General features: G+C 38.9%; 1 long non-coding RNA gene across 1 annotated transcript; it reads right to left on the bottom strand.

Annotated features, from left to right (window-relative positions):
• Positions 1-499: 499 nt before the first annotated feature.
• Positions 500-16,693, bottom strand: LOC140014826 (uncharacterized). Its single transcript, XR_011821526.1, has 3 exons — positions 3,486-16,693; positions 1,352-1,426; positions 500-674 (listed from the first exon to the last, which is right to left on the bottom strand). It is a non-coding gene; the product is annotated as an uncharacterized lncRNA (long non-coding RNA).
• Positions 16,694-16,974: the final 281 nt, after the last annotated feature.

Below are 16,974 nucleotides of genomic sequence, written 5' to 3' on the forward strand. Positions count from 1 at the left end.
GTTAGCATCTCCATTACCATTGGCCACCTGGCCTCCATTACTGTTCTCCATTCAAAAAACAACCACAGACTCTAGATTAGAGACTTAAAGCCACTAATTCACTCAAACATCATGTCAAGGTATAACTAAATTATCTGATCCCTATTCTCATGAGTAAAGCCTCTAAAACATCTCCCAAATAGATCTTTAAACCTATGTTCTTTTCCACCAATGCCACATAAGAAACTCTCAAGTACCAATTCTCTTTAATCACTAGGATACAGTAGGTTTCCCAGTTTATGTAATAATCAAGTTAAATCCCACAGTCCGGCATCCTAAACTTCAAGCCTAGGATACACTGCAAAGATCTGAAACCTAAACTCTGATACCAACTGTGACGCCCAACTTCTCCCTAGGGCGGACCCAAGGGTATCGGCGGAACGCCTGCCTAGCTCTTGCCAGGGTTTAATACGAGTCAAATTTAAACTTAAAGGTAATCAACCAATAATAAAAGTCAATATAAAGAAAGGTTGCTTCCTTATATAAACATTCAAGTCTTACATCACAAGTTTCCAAAAGTACATCAGCTTTTCTCAAAAATACAACCATTCAAAGTCGACTAAATCAATTACATCCAAAATTCAAATAAAAGGTAATCAAGTTGGCTTCTCCAAAAATCTTTTCATTCCGAACTCCTGTTAAGGAAAATAAACTAATGGGGTGAGCTAACGCTCAGTGAGGTCAAGAAAAGCATGCAAGCACGTAATAGAGCATGAAAGAAAATTGAGACAATAATAGAACAAGAAGTTTCAAATAATTAGCATATCAAGTAAGAAAAGTAAGCAGAAACAATTAAGGATACTGGAGCTCTCAGGAGCTAAATCCACGCAGCTTGGTCAAGGTCTTGATCCAAATATCCCACGTTAACTCTCCATCAACCGAGCAAGTACCAAATCCGTAGACTCCACTTTCACCAAATTCCGTCCACCGTTACACCCCTAACCGAGCCCGAACGTCAAAAAGTTTTGATATTACTCGAGTATATCGTGGCAATACTACGCGAGTATGCCAAGCAAGATCTCAAAAGATCAAACTTTATGATTTCTCATGTTTCACCAAGTTTCTTGACCAAGCCCATGCCGGCTCGAGTCGCAAGATTAGCCGATGAGTTTTGGGAGTCCCCCAATGAACACTTACAATTGCAACAATTCACTCAATTCAATTATCAATTCACTTCACACAATTCAATTATAAATTCACTTAAAAGAGAACGAGTATGATAAAGTACATACTCGTCTCGACAATTCCAACTCACTCAATTAATAAGAAGCAATTCAAGTAATTAGCAACGATTCATGCACTTAATACTCACCAAGTCAAAAGTAAGTGAGCAAATAAGGCCTTTAGTGTTCCTCGCCGGAATTCCTTTCGAATCCCTCTTGAGCACCTGAAGAAATATTAACCATCCATCACTCACGTATACTCCAGAGAACTTAACATATAAAGAAGAAAGTTTGTTTACCTAGAACTAGAACAATGCATCAAAAGGTTTATTTTATTAAAATCGAAATTCACAAATGAAAATTTAAGATCACAAGTTTGAGTCAAGTTAAAGAAATTTTCTTGCTAAATCATTGAAGTAACGTTCAAAGAGAACTCAAAAGTCATTTTTGATTCAAGTTGTAGTAAGCAAATCTCAATTTCAAAAGAAAACACCAATTTCACTTTGGCACGAAAATCGAGCAAAAGGTAGGTAGTTTTCATCTTTCCAAAACTTCAAATCTCATGACCTAAAAGTTAGACTATAAGGGACGTTCACATTGTCGCGCCCCACTTTTCGATGATGTGAATGGTGTGTGATGTGTGAAGTGTGGTGTGAACGTGTGCAAAATGAAAAGTAAAAGGCCATGGGACTTTGGAAAGCGACGATTTGGCCAAATGCAATTTAAAAAGGGTTTTTAAATATGAAAACGGAGTCGCCACTTGGTATAGATTTGGGGTGTACCAAGTCACCCAAAAAGTGTTTTTAAAGGCAAAGTAGTAAAACCTTTTTTAAAACGACTCCTAGTCCACGTAAGCCAAAGAAAAAGGTTCGGGGGTCACGTTTGACAAAGGGGAAGGCAAGGATAGAATCCAAGGCACCCCTTTGACCTAGCCAAGGCTAGTTGCGCGACTTAACCTTACCTTTCCTAGTTTTCTACCCAATGTATGCTCGCACGTTTGGATATGACTATATGAATGCAAAACGGAAAGAAAAATGCAATCCTAGAGTCTACGATGTCTCTTGTGAGGCCTTTGGTCCCAAACCACATGAATTGTGGCGGCCAACAGAGGAACACCTCATAGAGGTCGATTAATGCAAATGAGACTCAAGCGTGCAAGTGTGAAAGTGTATGAAAGATGCAAGAAATGTAAGTGCAAGTGTGCAAAATTGTATAAAGGTGCTTGTGTGAAATTGTAAAACAAATTCAAGTGTTTTCGTGTGCAAGTGTATGAAAGGGTGCATGTGTGGAATTGTATGAAAAATCCAAGTGTTTGTGTGCAAGTGTATGAAATATAGTGATAAGTACATATAGGTGTAATTAAGTGCAATTTTGTGAAGTAGAAATCAAAATGAACAATAAGGAAAGGAAAATGTGAATTGAAAAGAATGAGTAAGTGATAAACGAGAATGAATGAACCTAAGGGAATGCATCAGGTCGGGTATGGGAATGACTCCTAACTTTTCGACTTCGATTTTCCCTTTGATTAGAAGGTGAAACTAGCGTGCTAAGGCTATCGAATAGCCACACTCGCTCGTTCCCCTCATCAGAAGGGGACTCTCAAGCAAATGAACCCTATAACTAGTATGAGATGCAAAACCTAAAGTGAGGGGAAAGGGGAATCGAGGAGCATGCCAGATGATAAAACTAAGAAAAAATGCATGATATGTAGTGAACAGGCAAATAATGCATTAATGAAAAAACAAAGGAAAAATCCTATTGGGTCTAGCGTTGGACTAGCCCTTTCTATGAATTCCTAATGAAATAATGAGCCACAACTAGCGTTGGACTAGTGTGGTGACGTACATTCATCCATTCCATTCATTCATGGCTATGAAAGCAAGTAGACATGCCAAAACACTCGTAAACACATAGCACATAGCACTTAGCATGCTCGACTAGATGCCAGAGGCTAATAAAGCAATTAAACATGTAGCAACAAAAACAAGCAACCAAGGGGAAGGGGAAGTGGACCAGATGCTCTCCGAGCACTATCTATTACAAGCCAAGAGGTGTACACATACCCCATAAAAGCATAAAGGGGAAGGGGAAATGGACCAGATGCTCTCCGAGCCCTATCTATTACAAGCCAAGAGGTGTACACATACCCCATAAAACTTAAATAAAAGTAAAAACAAGTAAATGCACGCAAGGAGGTAAGGAAAGCAACGTAGACATGCATATTCACATAACACGTAGGAGCACGTAAAGTCAAATGTAGTGCAAATGAGGGATAGAGTGTACCTCCCTTGAAATTGGGCCCCAATGAAGTAAAATCACTTATTTATCCTCCAAAATAAAAGAAATGGTCAAGGTACCAATTTATTTGCCAAAAATTAAAAGAAATGTGCAAAGCAAAGCTCACTTGACCATAAAGTCCCCAAAGTCATGACTTAAGTGCAATTGACAAAGCATGGTAATTAGTTGAAGCAAAACAAGCAATGAATTGAAAAATTAAAATTTCCAAGGACCAAATTGCAAATATTAACAAAGCACTCAATCTTAATCAAACACTTTTCAGGAACTTCAAAGGTCCAAGGGCAAAGACAAAAGCAAGTAATAGCTCAGATTGCAAACACTTTAGAACTTGAATGCAAACGATTGAAAAGCAAACGGGTCTTTGTAGCATTGCTGCAAAATCTCATGGACTAAATTGATTAATCCTTCCAATTTCTGGGTCATAGTAGAACAAGGGGAGACTTGGGGGGTTAAGAGACAATTCTGAAATTATCCATGCATGCAAAACACGTAGAAGCCTTTCATTTCTGCGCCAATTCAGCTGCATTTCCTTCATGTTTCACTCCCAAATGCCAACTCCACATCCAATCACATACCTTAACCAAAGCTAACATCCAAAACTTTAAACTTAGACAGTAAAAACATAAGTTTAACATCCCAAATCAGCAAAGACAAAGGTGGAAATCATTCAAACATTGAAGAATGAACATGCAAACATTGAAGAATGAAAACTGCTATAGCTGAAAGTGAAATCTGCTGCATTTTACTTGCAAACTAACTCAAATTTTCTGGTTCAAATACATAACTTCGACCAAGATTAAGCAACAAACAACTTTGGCTTGAGCAACCATGATCCAAGCAAGCAAACAACCCAGAAAAACATTATATTCAGGTCTGAAATAACATGCAAGCAACAATAAAAGGTTTCAGCTTCAACAATGTTTCCGGCCAAACAACTTTGCAGCAATTTTCTTATAAACTCAGATTCTTATCACAACCTTGATTAGATGTAATTAAACTCAACGTCACAACTTTAGACCAAGCCCACAACTAAACCACCATCATAATCCAAACAAACAAGAAACCCAAGAAGATATCATGCAAATTTCTGGAATAAACATGCGTGCAACACTGGTTTGACAACTTCAATCATTCATTTTCCAGCAAGCATTGGATCCCAATTCAGGCATTTCAGCCAAAGTAGCACAAGACTGGACATTACCTAGACTGAACAGCCACAGCTACGGTAAAAACAAACAAAGACAAAAAGAAGGAAAATGCAATCTAGCCGAAAAGATGAAATTGCAGCAGAAATTCTGCTGTGAACTGCGCAGCTCATTCCATGCAATTTAGGTCCGTATGAAAACTCTAACAATTTGTTATCTCATCAGCCCCAACCCACATAATCCTCACTCATTGATCGATCTGGGAGAAACCAGGCCAAACCAACGCACTCCTCAACCAAAACAGAAATAAAAATCCAACCTTCCTCAAATATCAAAACCCAACCATGAAACGAAAAGTGTTAGATGGAATGCCAAAAGAAAACGGACAAAGTTGGCTTCAGATTTTGGAAACAAAATGGTTGGTAAGAAAAACAAAACGTTATCAGGCCTGGCTATACTCAAAACACAGAAAAACATCGAAGGAAGGGAACAACTTTACTTGCAAACCCCAATGAACACAAGAAAACTGCATGCTGTCACGCAAAAATCATCCAAAACACCAAGCTTTACTTTAGCGATCAAGAACTCAGTGCAAGACTCCAGGAACTCTAATTACGCAGACCAGATTTCATAGGAAATGGAAATAGATACAGAAACGGGTGGAAAGCTACCTGTTGACCACCTTTGGGTTTGAAGCTTCAGCTTGGGTGATGAAGAAATCGATTGCAGAGTCTGATGAAGTCGCTGCTTGGGGTTTCTTTCGGTCTCCTTCTGGTTTCAGCCGTCCAACCAACTTCTCAACCATCACTAGCCTTTCCAAATCTTTGCCGCAGTCAATCGATGCCCCCTCTTTGCTATTTCCCTTTCCTCTCACCAGGCTGTCAAGCTCTCCGCCGCCACCCCAAACTCTCTTTCGGACTTTTCCCAGATTTCTTTCCTTTCTCCAGATCCTTGCAGCCGTCCGTCTCTCTATGATGTTTTCTTTTGCCGTTTACTCTTTCTCCCGTAACTCTCTCCTCAATCCTCCCCCCTTGCGGCTGGCCTCCTCCTTTGCTATTTATATCCATCTATCAACCCTAAAACCCTCAAACATCTTTCCTATATTTGCAGCCAAGGGCTGCCCGAACATTTTTTTGCAAGCTGCGAGAAACGCAGCTTGCTGCCGCGTATCACTTCTTTTTTTTTTTAACACTTAAAATTTAAGTAATAAAATTAAGCAATAAACAAAAGATAATTAAGTAATATAAACAACAAGATGATTAAGTAAAAATATCAAACAAAAACAAACGAACGAAGTTGCAATTTTTCTTTTTCCCATTCTTCATTTTTATTTTTCCTTTTTTCCTTTCAATAATGAAATTAAATCCTAAACAACTAAAACATATTTTTTTTGAACACTTTTCTTTTTCCTTTGAGAAATTCTAGCTAAAATGGATAAAATAACTAAAACTAAAAGTAAATAAAAATAAAAATAGAACAAATAAAAACGAATAGTAAATAAATAAATAAATAATAAAACACCAAAATTTTGGTGTCTACAGTTTGCCCCTCTTTGTCTGAGTTTTGAAAAAACTTGAGACAAAGAAGTAGACACCAAATACTTACCTGTGTTATTCGGCTGCGAATTACTCAAACGATGGGGACTGACCCCTGACAGGGAATTTAAACGGGACTGACCCGAACAGAATTTAAATGGGATAGACCCACGGGATAGACCCGGACTGAAATGTAAATGGGATAGACCCACGGGGATAGACCCGGACTGAAATTTAAAATTGGGATAGACCCACGGGATAGACCCGAACAGAAATTTAAAATTGGGATAGACCCACGGGATAGACCCGGACAGAAATGTAAATGGGATAGACCCACGGGATAGACCCGGACAGAAAAGTAAATGGGATAGACCCACGGGATAGACCCGGACAGAAATGTAAAATTGGGATAGACCCACGGGATAGACCCGAACAGAAATTTAAATTGGGATAGACCCGAACATAAATGTAAAATTGGGATAGACCCACGGGATAGACCCGAACAGAAATTTAAATTGGGATAGACCCGAACAGGAAACTTAAAACGGGATAGACCCGAGCCTGTAGTGATGAACATGATTTGATTTTTGATTTTTTTGATTTTTTCTGATTTTTCCTTCTTCTTCTTTTTTTTTGAGAGTTTTTTTCCTGACTGAGAGAGACTTGACGAAAAATTATCCGAAAATTTGCCCCAGTGTGAAGAATTAGGTCAGTGGGACTAAACCCAAGCCTGCCCAATGGGAAGTTGGCGGCACGAAGTCCAGACCCAACGAGATCTTTGAGATGTTGGCGGCACCAGGTCCAGGCCCAACTTGATTTTTGAGATGTTGGCGGCATAAAATCCAGGCCCAACTTGATCTTTGAAATGTTGGCGGCATTAAATCCAGGCCCAACTTGATCTTTGAAATGTTGGCGGCATAAAATCCAGGCCCAACAGAATTTTTGGAATGTTGGCGGCACGAAATCCAGGCCCAACTTGATTTTTGGAATGTTGGCGGCACCAAACTCAGGCCTAACGTGATCTTTGAAATGTTGGCGGCACAAAACTCAGGCCCAACGTGATCTTTGAAATGTTGGCGGCACGAAACTCAGGCCCAACTTGATGTTTGAAATGTTGGCGGCACGAAACTCAGGCCCAACTTGATATTTGTGAGGTTGGCGGCACGAAGTCTAGGCCCAACGTGAAAAAGTGAAGTTTTTTGAAATGTTGGCGGCACGAAACTCAGGCCCAACGGGATCTTGTGAAGTTGGCGGCACGAAACTCAGGCCCAACGTGATCTTTGAAATGTTGGCGGCACAAAACTCAGGCCCAACTTGATGTTTGAAATGTTGGCGGCACGAAACTCAGGCCCAACTTGATATTTGTGAGGTTGGCGGCACGAAACTCAGGCCCAACTTGATATTTTGGCTTTTGACCTTGAATTTTTCTGATTTTTCGAGAGAATCTTTTTCAAAAATAATTTGCCCCAGTGTAGGGCCCTTTTCCCCTTCTTTCTTCTTTCTCTTCGGCATCGGCCTTCCACAACTCAGAAGCTTTTCGTCGACTTCAACTGTAAATACCTGCACAGGGGCTTATATGCACTCAAATTTACAAGAAAAAGACAGCGTGATTGTTTTGAAAGTCTTGCTTGAGTCTTTGACGAAATCCTCAAATGGACTATAAAAATTTTGCCCCAGTGTAGGGCTTATTTTGCGAAATCTTGCCAATAAAAATTTTGCCCCAGCATGGGCCCATTTGAATGCAAAAATTGGTTTGGATGTCTCTCCATTTATTTGAACCAAGAGAAATCGCACTTTCCAAAACTTAGCAAAGAATCATATATTCAACGTGAAGAAAATTGCATGTTGAGTTCATGCAGAAATTTCATGATGAATCTCTCAGAATATCACCAAATTATAGAAGATTTCTTCCTCACTTTGGCATCGATGCTTTGGGTAATGGGTCACCACTTCTGGTTGACTCATCTTTTCAGGACCAATCAAGTGACTTTATTTTGGAAATGGCTAAGGAAATGGGAGGTCAGAGTTTGTCTCATTTTTGTGCCCCAGTTGTATGTAATCCATTCAATGTCACATCTTAGTGAAAGCAAATAGTTTGTCACCCTTATTCCTTAAGAAAACTGAGTCCACATATAAGCTTTATAGGCTTGCAACAAAATGGGTAGAAATGATAGCTAAACATGTGAAATCTAGTTAACCCTTACGATGGATTTTTATGAGCATAATCCTCACTTTGGATTGTCATGAAGGAATAAGACAACGATGGACTTTATTAGCTTGTAATTTGGCTTGAAAACGATAGTTAAAAGAAATAATTTTCAAAGGACATTGCACCGAAGATCGCATTTTTCAATCGTATTTTTCAACATCGCCCTCATCTGGACTCCAGATTCTTGGACTTTGTTTGACTTTTTATCATCACCCAACAGGGTCTTTCAGCATCTTTCTTTTGCATTCATTTCGCTCATTTTTCTTCTTTTTTCTTCTTTTTTCAGAAATACCCTCTCGGGGTTTCACATGAAGAGCAGTGTCAACCTAATCAATTCAGAAATACAGCTAAAACTTCTGGCATCAGAAATCTGCTTGACAGGGCCATTGCAAAGAACAGAAGTCAGGACTTTCGGCTTTGTAATGGGGTCAGGTGGGGTGCTTAGAAAAGTTAAGGCTTGAAAACGGATTTCAAAACTGGTTTGAAGAATCTGAGATCGCATTGTTGCGCCAACCCTATTTTAGGGTAAAATCAGAATTTACCTCAGTTTATGCTCAATTGAGGCTTTTACTCTCATTTTCTTTTCCCTTTTGATTTTTCGGCCTTTTGCCATTCTTTTGAACTTTCACAAAATTTGCCCCAGTTTATTTTTGAACTGAGGTTCTCTTTTCTTCCTTTGCCTTTTGATTTTGTGGCTTTTCACTTTTTCCACTTCTTGAAATTTTCCTTTTCAACCCAACTTGCCCCAGTGTGGGGTTTGCGATTCTCAGGGGTTGCCAAACGAAGTATTTCATTCTGAAGGCTCAAAAGGGATAACTAGGGTTGGAATGCTTGATCGGAAAAGAAGAGGGCCTGACTTTAATTCCGTTCCCTACATTAACTCTGAAAAGAAATTTTCATTAATGGGAAATTTTTGGCATGTATCTGAATTAACTGACTGAGGAAGACCCTTGTTCATTCACAAGTGATCCGCCGGACAAAACTTGTCATTTTCCTCTTTTCTTGTCTTTTCAAATTTGAAACCCAAGTGGAATCACATCTCTTCAATTTGCGGTTCTCTTTCCCCTTTTCCTTGTCCTTTTTCAAAATTTCCCTCAATCTCCTTCCCCAATGTGGGGTGCGATCATATGTGCATTCGAAAAGAACCACCAATTTTAGCTCAAATGAGGATGCAAAGGATAAATGATGTTTGGGTTGTAGAAACGACGGCCAAAGCATCATTCTTACACCTCATGACAACCAAAATAACGAATTGCTCGTTGAGAATCCATTCTTCTTTTTGATATTTGAAAATATTCCAATAGAGGGTAGTGATCATTGGGGCTCTTATTTGAAATGAAATTACTCTTTCAAAGGCTCAAATGGGAGAACAAATGATAAAATGTGTATAGGTAGAGAAAAGAATGCTCGAAGTATCATTCTAAATTTTCAAAACAAACAAGAATAATGCACATTTTTGCTTTCACTTAGATGTGAATTGAATCTGGTTAAACCAATGGGGATTTTTCCAAGCAAAGATTGTCCCAATTTGCAATTTATCAATCAATGTGACTGATTTTATTTTGGGGTTAAATGAGGGAGAAAAGGTATCTTATTGGGCCTTTTGAGTGATCACTCACCCTTTTCCTTTCTGAGCACTCTTATTGTATAGCTCGAATCACCAACCAAGTGTACGTAAGGATTTTAAAAAACATACACTTGTGAATTTTCCGGCTGGAGGTTGAAAAACTCTCAATTCGGTCTTATTTCTTACAATTCATCATGAAATCTCTTAATGAGCTCAATAAAGAATGAAATGTACACGAGTATTACACAAAACAAATAATTGGCTGAACAAAAGCTTCATTATTGCCAATATTTGAAAATTTTAAAAGCAATACATACGAGAAAAATTCTACAAAATTTCTTTGCACATGAAATCCCTTAGATGCTTTGCACGAGCGCTTTCAAATGAATTTTCAAATTCACATTGTAAGACTTGCCCAAGAATCAAGTAATACTTGTAATTTTCAAACCCTATCAGATTAATATTGTTATTAGATATGACAAGATATTTTCACCTTATTGAAATATTTTATGAATGCAGGGGGAGGGGAAAAACAAAAAGAAAAATACCCAGAGTCAGTAAGTAAGAATAAAAAAATCGGTATGCATGTCCTATGGGGGACCCTTTTTGTGCCAAGGGTAGGCCTAGAATGAGAATGCAATCCTCCAGAGCAGACACTATACAATACCTGATGAATCCGATCACTTGATTGAGTGAAAAATGATTTGAAAAATTTGGCCCATTGGGAAGAGACGTTTGTCAAAATGAGGACATCGTCCGAAGGGATGGATCACTTTTGATCGATACAAGAACTTGCAAAAACGCACGGGTTTGATCTTGACGAACTTCCTATCGAAAAGATTGGAATTCGTTTTAACAAATTTTCTCAGTGAATTACGGGTCAAAACCCTAATTGATCAAGTGATTGGATGCAATGGACGGTTTTCTTCAGAATTGACTAGATTTCCCAATTTGGAATTTGACAATGAACCCCTAATAGGGCAAATGGGTTGAATGAAATTGACAATTTATTTAAAATTGACCAAATTACCCTAAAAAGGGAAACAGGTCAAATGAATTGAATGAAATTTATCCGAAATTAATCAGATCACCCTAAAAAGGGTAAATTGATCAAATAGATTGAACGAAACATGATTTATTCAAAATCGGCTCGGTCGCCCTAAAAATGGGTAAATTGGCCAAATGAATGAAATTGAATTTGATTTATTCAAAAATCGGCCGAATGACCCTAAAAAGGGTAAATTGGTCAAATGAATGAAATTGAATTTGATTTATTCAAAAATCGGCCGAATGACCCTAAAAAGGGTAAATTGGTCAAAAGACCCTAAAAAGGGTAATTTGGTCAATTGAATTGATAATTTATTCAAAAATCGACCGGATGACCCTAAAAAGGGTACATTGGTCAAATGGATTGGATGAAATGAATTTATTCAAAAATGATTAGATTGAACTAAAATTGAATGAATTGGAAAAAAAATGGATTGGATAAGATAGATGATTTGTTCAAAAATCGATTGAATTATTCGCCCCACTGGGTGGTTTCAAGAAATCATTACAATGCCTTGGTCTATGAGCTTCTAAAATCAAAATTTGGCCTCTATATTTATCGTCTCAACAATGAGGAATCATTTGTGAATTTTCTTCGAATTAACGTCCTTTTACGCAAGGGAATTTTACCAATTTTGAGAAAATGGCCAAAAAGTGATTATTAGATGCTCATATTCCAAAAATTGCTTCATGAAAATGATCGGATCTTTACCTTACCTTGTGCACTACCCCTTCGGACGGTACGAGAAAGGTAAACGTGCAAGTCTCATTTGGATTATATATCCGAGACATGGGGTGGTTGATTCCTAACACGGGATCCCCTAAATGGCATTCCCTTTCTAGGGTTTATGCATGATGCCAGTTTATTAAAGCTATGTAAATATGCAATAAATATGGCCTAGAGGACAAAATAATGCAACGGGGGGAAAGGGTCTAAACATGAAATGTATTTACTGAAAGGTAAGTGCAAAGACTGAAATTTAGACATGTGAGCTATCTAGTGGGTGAGTCACTAAAAGAGTGCCAAAGAGGCCCCTTATTGCTAAGGCACATGAATGCAATCCAAGAAAACAAAAAAAATGGTTAGTGCAATTGATAGTACACATAACACATTGGGAGCAATTAAGAAAAGAAATACGATAAAAGCCAATAAAAGGGGTGGAACCCCCTTCCCTCGTGCCTAATTGTGCTTAAAAAGGTGAGGTTGACTCTAACCTAGGCAAACTCTAACATGGATGCATGAGGTTGGGGCTCATTAATGCAACTAGACTCGATAAGTCTCGGCTCCCAAGCCTTCAGACCTAAAGGCGAAGGGTCATCACTCCCAGGGCCTTTGATCGGTGCTCGAGTGATCCCTTAGGTAGCGCTATGGGCGCAGAGCACACCAGCCGCCTACCCAAGGCAATCGATCCTAATCCTACAAGGCGGTGTGGGAAACGCCCACGAAAAATAAAATAAAATGGGATAACAATAAATAAACGTGCACGTATGAAGTGCTCCCTATTTTGAGGGAAAGGGGTGAGAACCACGCGAGGCTCTAAAGGTGACACACACCCCCCCAAATGCAATGCAAGCGCGAGATACATACATCCAATCAACCAATCATACATACGTGAGTGAGGGAATAGTTTGATACGCGCGCGAGGCGAAAAAGTCCTAAAATAGAAAATGCAACCCTAATATCCAAATGCAATGCATAAAAAGGGTAGAAAAGGGAAAAGAATGGCCAAGTCAAATGCTTGGACCCACTTAGGAACTCCCCAGTGGAGTCGCCAACTGTCGCGCCCCACTTTTCGATGATGTGAATGGTGTGTGATGTGTGAAGTGTGGTGTGAACGTGTGCAAAATGAAAAGTAAAAGGCCATGGGACTTTGGAAAGCGACGATTTGGCCAAATGCAATTTAAAAAGGGTTTTTAAATATGAAAACGGAGTCGCCACTTGGTATAGATTTGGGGTGTACCAAGTCACCCAAAAAGTGTTTTTAAAGGCAAAGTAGTAAAACCTTTTTTAAAACGACTCCTAGTCCACGTAAGCCAAAGAAAAAGGTTCGGGGGTCACGTTTGACAAAGGGGAAGGCAAGGATAGAATCCAAGGCACCCCTTTGACCTAGCCAAGGCTAGTTGCGCGACTTAACCTTACCTTTCCTAGTTTTCTACCCAATGTATGCTCGCACGTTTGGATATGACTATATGAATGCAAAACGGAAAGAAAAATGCAATCCTAGAGTCTACGATGTCTCTTGTGAGGCCTTTGGTCCCAAACCACATGAATTGTGGCGGCCAACAGAGGAACACCTCATAGAGGTCGATTAATGCAAATGAGACTCAAGCGTGCAAGTGTGAAAGTGTATGAAAGATGCAAGAAATGTAAGTGCAAGTGTGCAAAATTGTATAAAGGTGCTTGTGTGAAATTGTAAAACAAATTCAAGTGTTTTCGTGTGCAAGTGTATGAAAGGGTGCATGTGTGGAATTGTATGAAAAATCCAAGTGTTTGTGTGCAAGTGTATGAAATATAGTGATAAGTACATATAGGTGTAATTAAGTGCAATTTTGTGAAGTAGAAATCAAAATGAACAATAAGGAAAGGAAAATGTGAATTGAAAAGAATGAGTAAGTGATAAACGAGAATGAATGAACCTAAGGGAATGCATCAGGTCGGGTATGGGAATGACTCCTAACTTTTCGACTTCGATTTTCCCTTTGATTAGAAGGTGAAACTAGCGTGCTAAGGCTATCGAATAGCCACACTCGCTCGTTCCCCTCATCAGAAGGGGACTCTCAAGCAAATGAACCCTATAACTAGTATGAGATGCAAAACCTAAAGTGAGGGGAAAGGGGAATCGAGGAGCATGCCAGATGATAAAACTAAGAAAAAATGCATGATATGTAGTGAACAGGCAAATAATGCATTAATGAAAAAACAAAGGAAAAATCCTATTGGGTCTAGCGTTGGACTAGCCCTTTCTATGAATTCCTAATGAAATAATGAGCCACAACTAGCGTTGGACTAGTGTGGTGACGTACATTCATCCATTCCATTCATTCATGGCTATGAAAGCAAGTAGACATGCCAAAACACTCGTAAACACATAGCACATAGCACTTAGCATGCTCGACTAGATGCCAGAGCCTAATAAAGCAATTAAACATGTAGCAACAAAAACAAGCAACCAAGGGGAAGGGGAAGTGGACCAGATGCTCTCCGAGCACTATCTATTACAAGCCAAGAGGTGTACACATACCCCATAAAAGCATAAAGGGGAAGGGGAAATGGACCAGATGCTCTCCGAGCCCTATCTATTACAAGCCAAGAGGTGTACACATACCCCATAAAACTTAAATAAAAGTAAAAACAAGTAAATGCACGCAAGGAGGTAAGGAAAGCAACGTAGACATGCATATTCACATAACACGTAGGAGCACGTAAGGTCAAATGTAGTGCAAATGAGGGATAGAGTGTACCTCCCTTGAAATTGGGCCCCAATGAAGTAAAATCACTTATTTATCCTCCAAAATAAAAGAAATGGTCAAGGTACCAATTTATTTGCCAAAAATTAAAAGAAATGTGCAAAGCAAAGCTCACTTGACCATAAAGTCCCCAAAGTCATGACTTAAGTGCAATTGACAAAGCATGGTAATTAGTTGAAGCAAAACAAGCAATGAATTGAAAAATTAAAATTTCCAAGGACCAAATTGCAAATATTAACAAAGCACTCAAGCTTAATCAAACACTTTTCAGGAACTTCAAAGGTCCAAGGGCAAAGACAAAAGCAAGTAATAGCTCAGATTGCAAACACTTTAGAACTTGAATGCAAACGATTGAAAAGCAAACGGGTCTTTGTAGCATTGCTGCAAAATCTCATGGACTAAATTGATTAATCCTTCCAATTTCTGGGTCATAGTAGAACAAGGGGAGACTTGGGGGGTTAAGAGACAATTCTGAAATTATCCATGCATGCAAAACACGTAGAAGCCTTTCATTTCTGCGCCAATTCAGCTGCATTTCCTTCATGTTTCACTCCCAAATGCCAACTCCACATCCAATCACATACCTTAACCAAAGCTAACATCCAAAACTTTAAACTTAGACAGTAAAAACATAAGTTTAACATCCCAAATCAGCAAAGACAAAGGTGGAAATCATTCAAACATTGAAGAATGAACATGCAAACATTGAAGAATGAAAACTGCTATAGCTGAAAGTGAAATCTGCTGCATTTTACTTGCAAACTAACTCAAATTTTCTGGTTCAAATACATAACTTCGACCAAGATTAAGCAACAAACAACTTTGGCTTGAGCAACCATGATCCAAGCAAGCAAACAACCCAGAAAAACATTATATTCAGGTCTGAAATAACATGCAAGCAACAATAAAAGGTTTCAGCTTCAACAATGTTTCCGGCCAAACAACTTTGCAGCAATTTTCTTATAAACTCAGATTCTTATCACAACCTTGATTAGATGTAATTAAACTCAACGTCACAACTTTAGACCAAGCCCACAACTAAACCACCATCATAATCCAAACAAACAAGAAACCCAAGAAGATATCATGCAAATTTCTGGAATAAACATGCGTGCAACACTGGTTTGACAACTTCAATCATTCATTTTCCAGCAAGCATTGGATCCCAATTCAGGCATTTCAGCCAAAGTAGCACAAGACTGGACATTACCTAGACTGAACAGCCACAGCTACGGTAAAAACAAACAAAGACAAAAAGAAGGAAAATGCAATCTAGCCGAAAAGATGAAATTGCAGCAGAAATTCTGCTGTGAACTGCGCAGCTCATTCCATGCAATTTAGGTCCGTATGAAAACTCTAACAATTTGTTATCTCATCAGCCCCAACCCACATAATCCTCACTCATTGATCGATCTGGGAGAAACCAGGCCAAACCAACGCACTCCTCAACCAAAACAGAAATAAAAATCCAACCTTCCTCAAATATCAAAACCCAACCATGAAACGAAAAGTGTTAGATGGAATGCCAAAAGAAAACGGACAAAGTTGGCTTCAGATTTTGGAAACAAAATGGTTGGTAAGAAAAACAAAACGTTATCAGGCCTGGCTATACTCAAAACACAGAAAAACATCGAAGGAAGGGAACAACTTTACTTGCAAACCCCAATGAACACAAGAAAACTGCATGCTGTCACGCAAAAATCATCCAAAACACCAAGCTTTACTTTAGCGATCAAGAACTCAGTGCAAGACTCCAGGAACTCTAATTACGCAGACCAGATTTCATAGGAAATGGAAATAGATACAGAAACGGGTGGAAAGCTACCTGTTGACCACCTTTGGGTTTGAAGCTTCAGCTTGGGTGATGAAGAAATCGATTGCAGAGTCTGATGAAGTCGCTGCTTGGGGTTTCTTTCGGTCTCCTTCTGGTTTCAGCCGTCCAACCAACTTCTCAACCATCACTAGCCTTTCCAAATCTTTGCCGCAGTCAATCGATGCCCCCTCTTTGCTATTTCCCTTTCCTCTCACCAGGCTGTCAAGCTCTCCGCCGCCACCCCAAACTCTCTTTCGGACTTTTCCCAGATTTCTTTCCTTTCTCCAGATCCTTGCAGCCGTCCGTCTCTCTATGATGTTTTCTTTTGCCGTTTACTCTTTCTCCCGTAACTCTCTCCTCAATCCTCCCCCCTTGCGGCTGGCCTCCTCCTTTGCTATTTATATCCATCTATCAACCCTAAAACCCTCAAACATCTTTCCTATATTTGCAGCCAAGGGCTGCCCGAACATTTTAACACTTCTTTTTGCCGCGTATCACTTCTTTTTTTTTTTTAACACTTAAAATTTAAGTAATAAAATTAAGCAATAAACAAAAGATAATTAAGTAATATAAACAACAAGATGATTAAGTAAAAATATCAAACAAAAACAAACGAACGAAGTTGCAATTTTTCTTTTTCCCATTCTTCATTTTTATTTTTCCTTTTTTCCTTTCAATAATGAAATTAAA

Source organism: Coffea arabica, chromosome 9e (assembly GCF_036785885.1).
Source record: "Coffea arabica cultivar ET-39 chromosome 9e, Coffea Arabica ET-39 HiFi, whole genome shotgun sequence".
NCBI lineage: Eukaryota > Viridiplantae > Streptophyta > Magnoliopsida > Gentianales > Rubiaceae > Coffea > Coffea arabica.